We start from the raw sequence: 12704 nt of genomic DNA on the forward strand, positions 1-12704 counted from the left end.
GGAAGACGCTCAGGGATTTCTGTGCCAGGCAGAAGCTGTCAGTGTTTCTGGGAGGCGTGCCCCGCCCCCCCAGGTACGTGGTGGGGTTCAGTCAAAGTTTTCTGTCATTTCTCCTATCATGCTCACAACTAGTGGTACTGTGGACAAGGCTGGAAGAGGTGGTTTGAGGATTTCTTTCTGGGGGTTTGAGTGCCAGGCTAAGGCAAAGCAGCAGGAGGTGGCCCTGGTGTTCAGGGCTCTTGTGGGGGAGAGGGACGTGAGTCATGGGCAGAGGCTCTTGGCATAGGAGCCCACAGCTTCCGAGGGTCTGTCTCGCTCCTCACATCCCACCAACGTTCGTGGGTGTGGATGGGAGCAGGGGAGGGGCGGACGCCCGGTGGGAGTTTCTGGAGCAGCTCTGGCGGCCCCTCAGGAGGAGGAAGTGTGGGCTCGCACTGCCCTGAGGCTGTGAGCATGGGGGGCGGGGGAGGGGGGAACACGGCTCTGTGGGCTGGGCCAGCGGCTACGGGGAGCTGAGCTGAGGGCAGGAGTGACCCCAGTTCCAGCCTTGCCCTGGGAGCCAGCGCGACTCCACCTAGAGCGATACGGGACGAGCTCTTCTCCCCGGGCAGAGATCCTGTCCATCCCCAGGGGGAGACACCATGGACCAAGACGAGGGTCGAGAGAGGAGAAACTGGAGAAGAGCCTCCGAGGCGTGTTCATCGAGACCCATGACAAGCCGCGTCCGCAGTGAGGGCGCTGTCCTCTCGCCCCTCCGGAGCGCGGCTGTGGGCGCGGCGGGTCGAGGGCGCGTCCCCGCCGTGGACACGGAGAAAGGAAATGCACCGGTCATCTCGTGGAATTGCTAATTATGACAAGTTCGCTGGAAACAAACAAGAGGCAGGGTAGGATCCAGCTTGTCTCATGTTGGGTTCCCGGTTCACAGAGCCTGGGTTGGGGTGCCTGTGTGCGTGAGGGACTGAGGGGGTGCTCTGAGGAGACAGAGCGGTGAGGGGAGCCGGGGCGGTCAGGGACTCTGCAGTGTGACCTGCATCAGGAGGTTCAAGGTTCAAGGGGTTCCGTGTCCCCCGCTGGCCAGTCACTGGCCACGGGAGTTACCTTCCTGCACATCCAGGCGAGGCAGCTCCTTTCAGCCGAGGGGCCTCCAGGGCGCTTTCCGGAGCTCTGTTTGAGGAGCCGTAAGCAGCCATTACCCGCAGCAGCTGGGAGCTGGGCCCAGTGACAGGCATCTGGGTGGGGCACCAACGGGGAAGGCTCTGAGGTGGTGGTTAAAGCTAGGACTGAAGGTTGGGGGCGCCCCAGGAAGCTGGGCCACGTGGTGCCGGAGAGCAGGCAGGGCTCAGTGTTCCCCAGAGGGGGCAGCAGCACATCAGTCCTGAAGGGGGAGTGGCCTTGCATGGCTGGAGTTTTCTTCGCAAAGGTGAGAGAGGCCATCGTGAGGTCAGAGGTCGGAGGTCAGAGGATCACCAGTGAGATGTTCAGATTTTGTCTTTGGAGCAATGAGAAGCTTTTAGGGGGTTTAGGTGAGCAACTGCCAAGACCTAATTGATGTTTCTGGCTGGCAGCCAGGAAGTGATTGAGGTGGGGCAACAATGGGTCCCCACTGGGCCAGATTCTTTACAGGCAGTCAGGCACATCCCAGAATTGATCCCCAGGTTGCGGAGATGTAACAGGCTCAGAGAGGGTGAGCCAGCTGCCGGGGACAAAGAGCTGGGCTTTGATTTCGGGGGTGCTGAGGCAGAGGCTCTTGGCATAGGAGCCCACAGCTTCTGAGGGTCTGTCTTGCTCCTCCTCACATCCCACCAACATTCAGCGCAGGGAAGGCGCTCCCCAAATGTTTGTTGAGTGGAAGAGTGTAGGAGTGAGTGAGTCTGAACAGGAAGGGGAAGAACAGCCGGGAACAAGCTGGGTCAGAGAAGAGGGATCAGGAGGGAGTTAGAATAAGGTGGTGGTCATCAGAATGAAATCCCCCAGGAGACACACAGGGTCCTCGAGAAGATGCGGGGCTGGGCAAGTGGCATCACTGTGACCCCCCACTTGGGCACTTGGATGGCAGAGGGAGGAAGCCAGCTTGTGGTGGATTGAGGAGTGAGGGGGCGGCGCGGCTTGCTCTCCTGATTCAGCCGGCAGCCGGGGCTCTCCACCCACAGGTGCGGGCCTGGCACGCGGCAGGAGCGCGTGTGCCCACACGTGCCACACGCATGCGGGTGGGTGGAGGAGGTGGTAGGGAGGACAGAGGCCAGGGGGCAGGTGCACACAGCCTGAAGCTCGGAGAACAGAGGGGCGTGGGCTGCACTGGACCCACAAGCCAACTGCCCAACATCCCCTTGGGCATGGGGGGTGGGAGTGGAGCTGGTTGAGGGACCCTCTGGGGGGCTGAGATGCTTCTCTTTGTAAATGGTAGTGAAGAAAGAAGACAGCAAATGGTGAGGGGGCTGGCCAGGGGGGCTTCCCTCCAGGCGTAGTAGAAGCAGGCACCACGCACTCCCCGCTGTTCATGGAGGGCTCACTGTGTGTGCACTGCACACACGCTCTCTGTCTTCCCAAGGATGGACTCAGAGTGTTAGCCTCATTGCAGTCAGTCAGGGAGTCCATCGTCGCGCCAGGACAGAGCCGGGGATGGATGACTCACAGCTCATGCCCTGAGCCAGCCTCTTTCCGGTGCTGCTGTCTTCACCGAAACATTCCAGTTGAAGGGCAGCCCCTTTCTGGGAGTGGCGACAGGTGGGGTTTGGAGTCAGGCAGACCTGGGTGCCAGGCGCTGCTCAGTTTCCTCAAAGCTGTTTCCTTTTCTGCAAAGTGGGATTTTACTTTGGAAAGGTTGGTGTGAGAAGCAACTAGAGAATAGTTGTTCGTGCCTTCATTCATTCAGTGCCAGGTGTTTTGGAGAACCTGCTGTGTGCCAGGGGATACGCCACTTCCTGTGGATGCAACCAGGGACTAGACTCAGCTGAAGTGGAGTCTAAGTCAGTGGAGGGAAATAGATGAGTATGTTACCTAGATAATTCCAGATGGTGATAGTGTTAGGGGGAAAAGGATAAATGGTGGCAAAAAGTGAAAGGGGGGGAATTGTTAGGGGGAAAAGGCTGTCCTAAAGCTAATTCCATACAGGCTTTGTAGACTCCACCCCCCACTCCAGACCAAAGCCAAATGACACTGGAAACTCCAAATCCCATCACCACCTAAGGGAAGGTGGCTGGGACCTGAGGGTGGGGTTAAGCAGCCAGGTTGGTATAAAGCCAGACACGTGGGCTCTGGAGGGTTCCCCCATTTTGGCTCCCCGCCAGCTCGCAGCGTCCGGCCAGCTCTGAGAGTGACTTTGGGTTTCCAGGTCGGCGGATCGGGTAGGACGCATTAAAGACTTTATTTCCCTATTTTCTCCCTGAGTTGTACATTTTCCTTAATTCCCTTTCCCTTGTAAATAAACCTTTTATTAACCTTTTGTGTGTGCCTGTAGTGGAGTAATAAGTCCCTTTTAAGCGCGCGGGTGAGGATCCACAGCCAGGCAACCCGTTTTATTTTATATCGGGGTTGCCCTATAACAATAGATGTACAAGAAACAAGAAAAAGAAGGTGCCCTGGTGGGGGGCTTTGCCAGCCATCTGTGGAGCACATGGTGGTGACCACAAGTTTCTGCTGCCGCCCCTACAGAAGGGTCCAGAAGCCTCAGCCCAGGGATGTTGGACCCTGGTGCATCCAGGTGGAAGGGTGACACCTGGGGCTGTTTATTTGGGAAAAGATTCTTTCTTTTGGTTCTGTTATCTGTAGCATAAAGAAATGGGGGTTCAGAGATGTTAAATAGCCCTCTGAAGTCACAGAGCTAAATGAGGCTACAATTTGAACCCGGACAGTTGGATTCTGGAACCCATAACCTTCACTCACAGGCTGCTGGAGAGAGCAGGCACCATGGGGAAAATGCAGACATCAGCCTGGGAAGAACAATGCCAGGGCCTCTTCCCAGAGCTGCCTGAGTTTTTGAGTACAAGGGGCCCTCCGTGACCCTTTAGGTGTGGAACCTGAAGATCAGAGAGGAGACATCCCTGCCCAGGGTCACACAGGGAGGCAGCCAGGGAGCTGGGTGAGGAGCCTGACGACAGAGGTCTCTGAAGGGCATGGCGCCGTCTGGCTCCAGCATGAGTCTCGTGGCAGGTGGCACGCGTCTGCGGAACACCCCGGCTCTGTCAGCCACCGGGTTACACGCAGCAGCCGGTCTTCATGGGCACGGACATTTTAATGCCCTTTATTCAGGCAAAACACATTCCAGAATTTGAGTAACTTTGCATCTGGGGACACGCTTCACGGAGCACCGGGGCTGCGTTGGCTCTCGCTGGCCAGCGATGACTCACTTTTATGGCCCCATCACTCTCAAGCCTGTGCCTGCTGCAGATAACCTCGCAGGAGGCTGCAGCTGCCCCAGAATGAAGCAGCTTCCCCTTGTCCTTCTGCAGCGAAGGTGGCGTTAAGTCCTCCTATCCTGTGCCCCCTCCGCCGCTCTTCTACCCACCTCTCCCCAGTGGTGTCTGCTGTCTGGGCACCATTTGGCTGCGGGATGAGTAATTGGTACTTAGAGGGAAAAGAAAGATGCCGAACACATGCACGTATTTGCCCGTGTTCTTCTACACCCTGATTTCATGTGGCCTAGAATGTTTCCACTTGCTTTCTCCAGCACTGTTTTCCACGCTCCTGCCAGGGTTGGATATGGCTGGGAGCAGGAGAGACCCAAAGCTGGTGCCTTGGTGTTGAGGCATCAGATGATGAAGCTGAGCACAGGGAAGGAAAGGTGACCCCCACGGAGGGTGGTGCTGCCCCCCCACCCCCGTTCTTGGTAGGCGGCCTTCATTGCAGCCCTTCTCTGGGCCGCTCATTGGTTAGAGCCACATTTGCGGAGCTTGGTCCTGAATGTGCAGTCACCACCTGGGGTTGCTTATTCATCGGACAGATCAGCAGTGAGTGTTCCAGCCTGGGGGTTGGCTGCTGCAGGGAGCGGACACATGGAGCTGCTGGCTGCCTGGGGCTGAAGGTCCTGTGTGTGGGGGGGAGTCCCTCAGGCTAATGCCAGTTGTTACTGCTTCCACTTGTGGCAGGTGAGAGGGGGTTTGTGAAAAGGTTTGGCAGGTCTTCAGGGAGTGTGTCTCCACCCTACCTCACCACCCAGCCTGGACAGTTCTGGCAGCTTCCTGACACTGCTTCCTTTCCACACACAGTGCAGGCAAAGGGACACTAGCCTAGACCGAGGGCAACTCTGGCAGCTTAACCGGTCAGCCCTGCTCCCCAGCACCTGTGTGCTGGGTTAACAGGGTAAGGAACTTATTTCCCCATGCAAGATTTTGGGGTGTGTTTGGTCTTCAAAGTAGAGAGTGAGGTGGAGTCTCTCTGTTCCAGTGATGAACTTAATGACTGCTGTCACAGGGATTACCTGTGGGGTTTTTTTTTTTTCTATCTACCTGTCCATAATCTAGCTATTCATCTATCTATCGTCTATCCATCCATCCATCGTCCATCCGTCCACCCATCCATCTATTCATTTATCCGTCCATCATCTATCCATCCTCTATTATCTGTCTGTCTGTCTAGCTATTCATCCACCCATCCACCAACCCATTTTATCTTTCTACCTCCCAGTTCACCTACTTAAAAAAAACATTAAACTTGGGTGCTGCTAGCCTACAGGCCGGGGTTATTCAGGTCTGGCACTATTGACGCCTAATGATTGTTTGTTACCCAGGGGAGCTGTCCTGAGCATGGAGGGTATTGGAGGCCTCTAAGGTCTGCAGTGCTGAGACAAGGAAGACATCAAGGTCATGGCTAAAAAACAGATTAGCTCGCGTTGGAGGACTGGCCTGTGTACGGGTTGGGAAGTTCTTTCTTGTGTCTGCAAAGCTATGTCTAGGGGACAAACTAGATTAAAAAGGAAACAGAATAACCTGGTGGCACAGAACCTTGGTGGTGAGTGTGTGCCCCAACAAGGCCAGATGCTAAGAGAAGACTTCTTTGTCTAGTAACTAGCCCGAGGCGGGGGGTAGGTTGGGGCTGCTTGTATCAATAAAAACGAGTTGCTCCAAGCACTCAGGACGCTTGAGCAAGAATGAGAGGCCTTGCGTGCCCGGCACCCGCTTAAACTCTGTTTTGTGTCTATCATTTCTTGGTAATTTCTACGGCTTAATCGGATTCCTCTCTCAACTCTGTTCATGGAAGTTGGACTCCAGCAGAGGGTATTGAGCAATACTTCTGGTCTCCACCCCCTAGATACCAGCAGCACACCCCCACAATGCCCCAGCTATAATATCCAAACAATGTCTTCAGACATTGTCAAATGTTCCTTGGGAGGCACAATTGTCCCAGGTTGAGAACCCCCTGCTGTAGACGATAAGCCTGCACCCCCTCTATCCAGGCCCCAAAGAAGGTGACCTTCTTTCCCAGAGAGGGAGGCTCATGGCCCCAGCTGTCTTTCCCTGACCTAGTCTCAGCCCTTCTTAGTCACACGAACGCCCACAGGCGCCAGGGGGTGTCATCTCCCACTGGACAGGGGACAGAGTCAAGCCTGGAGTCTGGGGCCAAGCCGATCCCTGGGTTGGCCTGACTTACCTTCATGCACTGTCTCCTGTGTCTCCTGTCCTGGGCCACGTGTCTGGGGATGTCACCCTGGGATTGATGTACCTCTGAGATCTGCTGTCCTCCCCAACGCCATGCTCTGCTCCCTACTCTGTCTTCTCCAGGGAGTTTGCCATCTCTTGACCTTCCAGGTAATTTTCTTCAGAAGCTGATTGGCTCTGGAGCGTTTGTTCAAGTTCAAGGGGCGTTTATGTGACCACATGGAGTTCTCAGTAGAAAGTAAAGTGTTCAACTACAATAGAACTACAGTCATCGAGCTTACTGGAAGTTAGGGAAGAACTGCCTCATGCAGATGGGCATCTTGGTTTGGGCCTCACTCAGCCTTTAGCTCAATTTCTGCTGGGTTTGGATAATATCCAGGAGTCCCCTATCCTACCTCTTTTCTGCCTCTCTCAGTGCACAATTATTTACTAAATAAGATCAGTCCCGCTAGGCTCTGCTGTGAGTACTGGGGTTCAGAGGTGCTCCTGGATCTCCACACTTCATTGTCTTGACTCTAAAATGCCCTTGATTGTAAGATGCACCACTAATTCAGTAGTGGGTGGTAAGAAGGCAGGCAAAAGAAGGCAGGCAGGAAGGAAAAAAGTCTTACTTGCAATAAGACTGATACACTTTGATTTGGGGGTGGGGAGCTGAAAGAACATGCCTGTAGCTGCAAAAATGCAATGTGTTCAGTGACAGTATCCCCACAGTCCAGTAGCTGGGGCTTCACGAGAGTAGGGGTGCTGGTTTGCTAGGGCGGCCCCAAGAGTGTGATAAACCTGGAGGTTTCAAGCAAGGAAAATGTGTGGTCTCACAGCTTTGGAGTCAGGAAGTAGAGATCACGGTGTCTGTAGGACTGGGCTCCCTCTGAAACCTGTGGGGGATCCTTTTTGCCCCTTCCTAGCTCCCTGGGGTTTGCTGGCAATCCTCTGTGCTCCTTGCTGGATTCACTCCTGGCCATGTCCCTAAGTGAGTGCCTGTGTCCAGATTTCCTTTTCCTTCCGAGGATGAGTCACATTGGATTTGGGGCTCCCCCTGATCCGATAGCCCTCACATTGACTTAACTGGTCACCCCTGCATCAGAGGAGGCAGGCTGCAAGAGGATTGCCTTCCAGAGGTGGGGGGTTGGGACTCCAGAGCTTTTTTGAGAGAGCTCACCATTCGCCTCCGCACCAGTAGGTGCCTGTTGAACTCATTCTTAGCTGTTTGAGTTTGTATCTCTTTTCTTTCTCTCTCTCCTCTTGCTCCGCAGCTTCCTTTTGTATGAATGTTAGACAGACCTGAAATATCTTTGCATTTGCAATTTTGTGAAGCACAGTTTTATCGCAAACTCAGAACCCCTTTATGCTCTTCTCCTAGAGCCACCGTAAAAACTGAGCATAAAATTAGTGCCTCAGAGAGCAGGAGTCCACAATGAGCCTTGGTGGTGGTGGTGGGGGGGCGGGGCTAAAATCTGTGGTGGCAGGGCTTTGGGGCTCCAGGGAAGAACTGTTTCCTGGCCTTTCCCACCTTCTGGAGGCTTTCTGCATTCCATGGCTCATGTCCCCCGCCCGCCATCACTCCAGACTCTGCTGCCTCCATCATGCCTTCCCGCCTTTCTCTTCCTAGGATGCTTGTCATTACAATGGACCCCTCTGGGTCCCCCAGGATACTCCCCCCATCTTGAAATCCGTAACTCAGTCACATCTGCTAAGTCCCTTTGCAGAGTGAGGCAGAGTATCCACAGGTCCTGGGGATTGGGAGGTGAGCATCTTTGAGGGGTCATTATTCTGTCATGGGAGGGGCATAAACAAAATGAAGACACTGTCTACACATCCTCAAAAGCTATCTGTACAAAGTATTGGTGTGGGGGGGCAGGGTGCAGGATAGAAATAACTACCAAGTAAGTTAGGATGCGTGTCTGTCATTGTTAAGGGACTGGATTTCAAGACATGAATCAGGGTGTAGGGTCAAATAGCATTCAAGGCAGGTCTCTTGAATGACCAAGACATCTGGCCACTGCTGACCCCAAGTAAATTTCATCAGTTCCCCTCCAGACATTTCTCACTTCACTTGCTTCTTCCCATGCCCACAGCTGCCGGCCTCTAGGCCACCATGGTTCCTCGCCTGGGTGACTCCGGTGGCCTCCTGGCTGGACACTGCAGCCACCCAGCAGCCCAAAGAATCATTCTTAAATGCAGACTGGTCATGCAAATGCCCTGCTGACAGTCTCCAGTGAGGCTCCATTGCTTTCAGGATGATGTTCAAATACTTCAGTACCACCTCCAGCATTCTTGTTTGGGGGTTGACCCAAGCCTCTGTGCTGCCACTCCCCTTCAGAAGTTGTTCCTGCTTACTCCTGCCTCCAGCTCCTGGCCCTTCCTCCATGCCCAACCTTCTAGAGTCCATGAGGTCAATCTTGTCATCATCAAGGAGACTTCCCCCTGTTGCAACACAGACCTGGCTTTGCTGTTGCTGCTTCTTTAAATCTGTCCTCCTGCCAGGCCTTCAGCTCAGCGGGGGGCACGCCAGGTCTCAGTGCCTCCTGCAGCACTGACATGTAACCCTCAATTCACAGCCCTTGAATCTGAGCCCCATGAATTCTGATTTCAGCTGACTGTGACTTAGAACAAGTTTTAGTCAGCTTCTAGAAACTTCGGCTGTCTTGTCTAGAAATGTGGGTGGTAAAGCAATGTTTTACCCTCCTACAGGTATTTCAGTTTTCTGTCTTTCAAATAACTCTGTCTGCCTGTCCATCCGTCTGTCCGTCCATCTGCCCATTAATCCCTCCCTCCCTCCCTTACTCTTTCCCTCCCTAATCTAGCATGAGACACACAGGTGAATGAGAGCAAGCTTCTGAAGTCAGAGAGGCCTGGCTTTGAATCACAATCAGCTATTCTGTATGACCTTGGGGAGGTCACTTAGCCTAACTGAGCCTCACTTTACTTGTGTCGAAATGGGGATACTGCTCATACCTGCAGGTTACGTGGAGCTGTTCAAGTGAAGCACAGAGCTGGGCCAGAATAGCTACTTTAAAAACGATAGCAGTTAGTATTGCTATTATTAAAAACATTTGACAGGATGAAGTCCATTACAAATACTTTCCTCTTCTAGAGACCTGTTGTGGGGCAAAGCAATGTGGTTTACTTCCTCCTACCCTAAACTGCATCTCTCCATCAGTTCCCTACTCCTCAGCACTTGTTCTGTTCCGGAAACTTGGCAGGTAGTGTGTGCAGTTATTTTCAGAGGAACGAGTGGGTAAAATCGGCAGCATTTCCCCCGGAGTGTCTGTGCCCAGGGAGTATGAGTTTATGGTGCATCTGCTTTGTGTATAAAAGCCTTGTCCTCCCCCAGCCCCTCACCCCCCTGCAGAGCAAGCAGGGGCCCAAGCTCCTTCCTGCATCCCATCCCTGCCAGTGCAGGGCCAGCAGGCCAAAGGCAGGAGTGGCTGTGTGTGCAGGCATCTGGCAGGGTAGAGAACAGGTTACCATGACGGGACACAGGCCACGGGGGGACTTGAGAGTAGGGCTCCGAGATTCTTCCCCAACTTGAGGTGTTGGAAATGATAATGGTTATGAATGGTGGCTTCCACTTCCGCTGCCACAGCTCAGAATACCCAGGTGGGGTCACTTTTACTCCCTATATGTGGGGCAGGGGTGTCCAGAGGTTGCCTGTGGTCTTACAGTTATCTGGGAGCAGGGGCATGCTGTTGTTAAGGGAGGGCTGAGCTTTTGGAGGAGTGAAGACCTCGAGCATGGGGGAGCTGTCTCTCCTGTCCTGGGGGATCGGCTGAGGAAGGGTGGTCAGTGGGAGACTCTGGCCTCACAGCATGTGGGCATCCGAGGGGCCTCACAGCTGTGTCTTGGCCCTCACTTGGCATTTCTGGGGCACTGGCTCCACTTAAACACCACTCTTGGTTCAGGGCGTCTGGTGTTGAAGCTCTGCCCACTTGCCTTCTGCCTGCTGTGTTTGCCCTCCGCACCCCAGTCCTGCCTGCCCGTCGTCTCTCACAGCAGCCTTGACACAGAACAGGAAGCCCTCTGAACATTTATGGTGGGGCACACATGATGCCAGCCACAGAAAGTTTGTTCCTTTCCCCCTAAGGTCAGGGAGGATCAGTCTTCACAATACACGAGTCATCTAATTTTTACTTTCTGAACCCCACAGCTGAATTTTCATAATTAAACAAATAGGTTGAACTTAATCTTTATTAGTTCAGTCCATTTCTTCCTTGTGCAGGGAAGGAGACGAAGTTCAGAGAGGGAAATAACTTGCTGGAGTTGGCATGTGGTTACTGAACCACTGAGTGGGGATTTGGATGTCAGTCGTCCGATGCCAGAGATGGTTGGTTGAATTGCTGTACTTCCCCACCTCCTTGGTGGCCTTGGTAAATTAGGCTCTCCCACTTCCATTTGCTCTATTGTTCCATGGAGCTATCACCCATCTTGGAATAGTTGTAGTGGTGATGGGGGTGATGGTGGTGATGGTGATAATGTTGGTGGTGGGGATGGTGATGATGGTGGTGATGGTGGTGATGATGGTGGTGATGGTGGTGATGATGATTGTGATGATGGTGGTGGTAATGGTGATGATGGTGGTGGTGGTGATTATGGTGGTGGTGGTGATTATGGTGGTGATGGTGGTGATGATGGTGGTGATGATGGTGGTGATGATGATGGTGGTGATGGCGGTGATGGTGGTGATGATGGTGGTGATGATGGTGGTGATGATGATGGTAATGGTGGTGATGATGGTGGTGATGATGATGATGGTGGTGATGGTGGTGATGATGGTGGTGATGATGATGGTGATGGTGGTGATGATGGTGGTGATGATGATGATGGTGATGATGGTGATGATGGTGGTGATGATGATGATGATGGTGGTGATGATGATGGTGGTGATGATGGTGGTGATGATGGTGGTGATGATGATGATGGTGATGGTGGTGATGATGGTGATGATGGTGGTGATGATGGTGGTGATGATAGTGGTGATGATGGTGATATGGTGATGATGGTGAGCATTATCAGTGCTTCCATTTGCCTCCTCCTCGGCATCTCTGATGTGTTTACACAACAGTCCTCTGAATGGGTACTCTGATTTCAGTGTTAAAGATGATGGACGTAAAGCAATTCTAACAGTGCCTGACACACAGTGTGTTATAAATTGTGGACTTTGTTATTCTTGTTCTTATTCATAGGGGCATGACGTGAAGCTGGTCTTGGGCCCAAGGGCCCCCTGAAGCACTGCTGTAAGGAACTCCAGGTTAAATATATTTTAGAAGCTTTTCTGGTATATTCCCTCCAGTTTGGCTGTTTCATTCTCTTGACACCTTCTGAGAGATCGGCATTCCCAGACAGTTAGCAGAGAGGAATTATTTTTTTCTGTAAAGAATTGCACTCTCCCCCTTGGCCACCGTTTCCCTCCCTGTGCTGGGGAACAGAGCCTCTGTGGGCTGGCAAAGTGAAGCGAATCTGGGGCAGGGCCAATGGGTCAGTGCTCCCCTCACCTTATGGAGGAACTGGGAAGAACTGAGGAGTGGGAGTGGCCCAGCCCTGCTCTGGGTCCCACAGGCCGAGCACCTGCGCCGCAGCCCCCTTCCCCAGGAACGGCCTGGCTGCTGGGCCCCTTCTGCAGGGAGAAATCTGGCATTGGGGAGGCAGCATCCCACTGGTCTCCGAGTGCCAGCTGGCGCGCTGGGACCAGCTACCAAACCGAGTTCTTGTTTCCTTAGGATCGGGTGGGAGGGAATCCGGGGCTCCGAGGCGAGGAAATAATAATAGTGCGCTGACAGCAGCAGCAGCCGCAGCTACCGGTGCGGGAGTGTCAGACTGCGTGCGCTTTACATCCATTGTCAGCGTTAACCCTTCCAGGCCTGGCGAGGTGGCCTCGCCCCCCACTTCACAGCTGGGAAACCGAAGCTTTGGTGACGTAACAGATGGTGTAACTGAGATGCCATGGGCGCCAGGTGGCCACGTGAGGACTCCGGCCAAGTCCCCTGGCGACAACCCGGGGTTCTCACTGGCTAGCCATGGGGGTTTAAAGGGTGTGGTGCCCCTGATTTATGGCATCCACCAAGAGGGTGTCTCTGGGTCAGGCTGCCTGGGTCTGCTCTGGGCTCTCCCACT

The sequence above is a fragment of the Talpa occidentalis genome, unplaced genomic scaffold, assembly GCF_014898055.3.
Source record: "Talpa occidentalis isolate TD23 unplaced genomic scaffold, MPIMG_talOcc4v2.1 talOcc4.12, whole genome shotgun sequence".
In the NCBI taxonomy this organism is placed as follows: Eukaryota; Metazoa; Chordata; class Mammalia; order Eulipotyphla; family Talpidae; genus Talpa; species Talpa occidentalis.